The following is a 4,271-nucleotide window of genomic DNA, read 5'->3' on the forward strand; positions in this document are numbered from 1 at the left end:
AAGAAGAGAATATACTATAAATTCCAAACTATCAATGAAACAGAGCTTCAATCATCTGAGCGGGACTTATAGCTTTTTGCCTCTTGAATAGTTTTGGCATCTCACTTTATCCATTGAGGTTCAGAATGATTGGAATCTATAGGAACTTCAGATTTCGAATAGTGTTATTGACTCTCCTAGTTCAGTATGATGATTCTTGAACACAGCTTCTTTATGAGTCGTGGCCGTGGCCCTAAGCACTTTGTTTTCCAGCATTACCACCGGATACATAAATGCCACAGACACATAATTGGGTGAACCTTCTCAGATTGTGACTCAGCTTTGCTAAAGTCCCCAATTAGAGGTGTCCAGGGTTCTTAAGCACACTCTTCTTTTGCTTTGGACCTTGACTTTAACCGCTCAGTCTCAAGTTTTCACTTGACACCTACACGCCACAAGCACCTGGTTAGGGACAGCTTGGTTTAGCCGCTTAGACCAGGATTTTATTCCTTTAGGCCCTCCTATCCACTGATGCTCAAAGCCTTGGGATCCTTTTTATTTGCCCTTGCCTTTTGGTTTTAAGGGTTATTGGCTTTTTCTGCTTGCTTTTTCTTTTTCTTTCTATTTTTTTTTTCGCCTTTTTTTTCTGCAAGCTTTGTTCTTTGCTGCTTTTTCTTGCTTCAAGAATCATTTTTATGATTTTTCAGATTATCAAATAACATGTCTCCTAGTCATCATTCTTTCAAGAGCCAACATATTTAACATTCTTAAACAACAACTTCAAAAGACATATGCACTGTTCAATCATACATTCAGAAAACAAGAAGCATTGTCACCACATCAATATAATTAAACTAAGTTCAAGGATAAATTCGAAACTCATGTACTTCTTGTTCTTTTAAATTAAAACAGTTTTTCATTTAAGAGAGGTGATGGATTCATAGGACATTTATAACTTTAAGTCAAAGTTACTACTACTAATGATCATGTAATGAAGGCACAAACATAGATAAGCACATAACATAGAAAACGAAAAACAGAGAGAGTAAGAACAAGGAATGAGTCCACCTTAGTGATGTCCTTGAGCTCTTCTATGTCTCTTCCTTGTCTTTGCTGCTCCTCCTTCATTGCTTTTAGATCTTCTCTGATTTCATGAAGGATGATGGAGTGCTCTTGATGTTCCACCCTTAGTTGCTTCCAATAATTGTGTGGAAGGAAATGTATCCCCTGAGGTATCTCAGGGATCTCTTGATTTGCAGTCAAATGTTCTACCACTGAGCTATAGACCCTTGATGGAAGCTTTTGTCTTCCCTTTCCTCTTTCTAGAGGTTTCTCTGGCCTTAGGTGCCATCAATGGTTATGGAAAAAACAAAAAAGCTATGCTTTTACCACACCAAACTTAGAATGTTGCTCGCCCTCGAGCAAAAGAAGAAAGAATAGAAGAGTAAGAAGAAGATATGGAGGAGATGGATGGGAGTGTGTATTCGGCCATATGGGTGGGATTGGGTGGGAGAGAGATGTTGAATTTTTGAAGGTAGTGGGTGTATGGATGTGAGTGGTAAATGGAAAAAAAGAAGGGATGATCATGAGTGGAAAGAGAGATGATGAGGTAGGTGGGGATCCTGTGGGGTCCACAGATCCTGAGATGATCCTGTGGGGTCCACAGATCCTGAGGTGTCAAGGCATTTACATCCCTGCACCAATTTAGGCATGTAAGATGCCCTTGCACACAACTCTGGGCGTTTAGCGCCAGGTTGGTGCCCATTTTGGGCGTTCAACGCCCTTTTGCTGCCATTTCTGGCGTTGAACGCCAGAACCATGCTTGTTCTGGGCGTTCAGCGCCAGGATGCTCCCATTCTGGGCGTTCAGCGCCAGAACTATGCTCTGTTCTGGCGTTTGAACGCCAGACAGATGCTCCTCCAGGGTGTGATTTTTCTTCTGCTGTTTTTGATTCCGTTTTCAATTTTTATATTTATTTTGTGACTCCACATGATCATGAACCTAAGAAAACATGAAAAGCAATAAAAATAAGAATTAGATAAACATTGGGTTGCCTCCCAACAAGCGCTTCTTTAATGTCAATAGCTTGACAGTGGGCTCTCATGGAGCCTCACAGATGTGCAGAGCTTTTGTTGAGACTCTCCAACACCAAACATAGAGTTTGGATATGGGAGTTCAACACCAAACTTAGAGTTTGGTTGTGGCCTCCCAACACCAAACTTAGAGTTTGACTGTGGGGGCTCTGGTTGACTCTGCTTGGAGAGAAGCTTTTCCTGCTTCCTCTCTATGGTTGCAGAGGGAGATCCTTGAGTTTTGAATACAAGGGAGTTCTCATTCCATTGAAGGACTATTTCACCTCTGTCAACATCAATCACAGCTCTTGCTGTGGCCAGGAAGGGTCTTCCTAGGATGATGGATTCATCCTCTTCCTTTCCAGTATCCAGGATTATGAAATCAGTAGGTATGTAAAGGCCCTCAACCTTTACTAATACATCTTCTACTTGTCCATAAGCCTGTTTTCTTGAGCTGTCTGCCATCTCCAGTGAGATTTTAGCAGCTTGCACCCCATAGATTCCCAGTTTCTCTATTACAGAGAGGGGCATGAGGTTTATTCCTGAACCAAGGTCACACAGAGCCTTAAAGATCATGGTGCCTATGGTACAGGGTATTATGAACTTTCCAGGATCCTGTCTCTTCTGAGGTAATGTCAGTTGATCCAGATCACTTAGTTCATTGATGAACAAGGGAGGTTCAACTTCCCAAGCATCAATGCCAAACAATTTGGCATTCAGCTTCATAATTGCACCAAGAAACTTGGCAGTTTGCTCTTCTGTGACATCCTCATTCTCTTCAGAAGAGGAATACTCATCAGAGCTCATGAAGGGCATAAGGAGGTTCAATGGGATCTCTATGGTCTCTAGATGGGCCTTAGAGTCCTTTGATTCCCCAGAGGGAAACTCCTTATTGATCACTGGACGTCCCTGGAGGTCTTCCTCCTTGGGATTTACGTCCTCTCCTCTCCTCACAGGTTCGGCCATGGCGCTTATGTCAATGGCCTTGCACTCTCCTTTTGGGTTCTCTTCTGTATTGCTTGGGAGAGTACTAGGAGGGATTTCAGTGATCCTTTTACTCAGCTGGCCCACTTGTGCTTCCAGATTTCTAATGGAAGACCTTGTTTCATTCATGAAACTTACAGTGGCCTTAGATAGATCAGAGACTAAATTTGCTAAATTAGAAGCATTTTGTTCAGAGTTCTCTGTCTGTTGCTGAGTGGATGATGGAAAAGGTTTGCTATTGCTAAACCTGTTTCTTCCACCATTATTAAAGCCTTGTTGAGGCTTTTGATCCTTCCATGAGAAATTTGGATGATTTCTCCATGATGAGTTATAGGTGTTTCTATAAGGTTCACCTAAGTAATTCACCTCTGCTATTGCAGGGTTCTCAGGATCATAGGCTTCTTCTTCAGAAGATGCCTCTTGAGTACTGTTGGATGCAGCTTGCATTCCATGCAGACTCTGAGAAATCATATTGACTTGCTGAGTCAATATTTTATTCTGAGCCAATATGGCATTCAGAGTATCAACCTCAAGAACTCCCTTCTTCATAGGCGTCCCATTACTCACAGGATTCCTTTCAGAAGTGTACATGAACTGGTTATTAGCAACCATGTCAATAAGTTCTTGAGCTTCTGCAGGCGTTTTCTTTAGGTGAATGGATCCACCTGCAGAAGTGTCCAGTGACATCTTTGATAGCTCAGATAAACCATCATAGAATATATCCAGGATGGTCCATTCTGAAAGCATGTCAGAAGGACACTTTTTGGTCAACTGTTTGTATCTTTCCCAAGCTTCATAGAGAGATTCACCTTCTTTCTGTCTGAAGGTTTGAACATCAGCTCTAAGCTTGCTCAGCTTTTGAGGAGGAAAGTACTTGGCTAAGAAAGCCGTGACCAGCTTATCCCAAGAGTTCAGGCTGTCTTTGGGTTGAAAATCCAACCATAATCTAGCTCTGTCTCTTACAGCAAAAGGGAAAAGCATGAGCCTGTAGACTTCAGGATCTATTCCATTAGTCTTAACAGTATCACATATCTGCAAGAATTCAGTTAAGAACTGAAAAGGATCTTCAGATGGAAGTCCATGAAACTTGCAGTTCTGCTGCATCAGAGAAACTAATTGAGGTTTCAGCTCAAAGTTGTTTGCTCCAATGGCAGGAATGGAGATGCTTCTTCCATGTAGATTGGAATTAGGTGCAGTAAAGTCACCAAGCATCTTCCTTATATTATTATTATTTTC

The 4,271-nt window shown here is 41.7% G+C and overlaps 1 non-coding gene across 1 annotated transcript; it reads left to right on the forward strand.

Annotated features, from left to right (window-relative positions):
* Positions 1–3,776: 3,776 nt before the first annotated feature.
* LOC112774438 (small nucleolar RNA R71) lies at positions 3,777–3,884 on the forward strand. Its single transcript, XR_003188930.1, has one exon. It is a non-coding gene; the product is annotated as a small nucleolar RNA R71 (small nucleolar RNA).
* The last annotated feature ends 387 nt before the right edge of the window (positions 3,885–4,271 follow it).

This window comes from Arachis hypogaea, chromosome 18, assembly GCF_003086295.3.
Source record: "Arachis hypogaea cultivar Tifrunner chromosome 18, arahy.Tifrunner.gnm2.J5K5, whole genome shotgun sequence".
Lineage (NCBI taxonomy): Eukaryota > Viridiplantae > Streptophyta > Magnoliopsida > Fabales > Fabaceae > Arachis > Arachis hypogaea.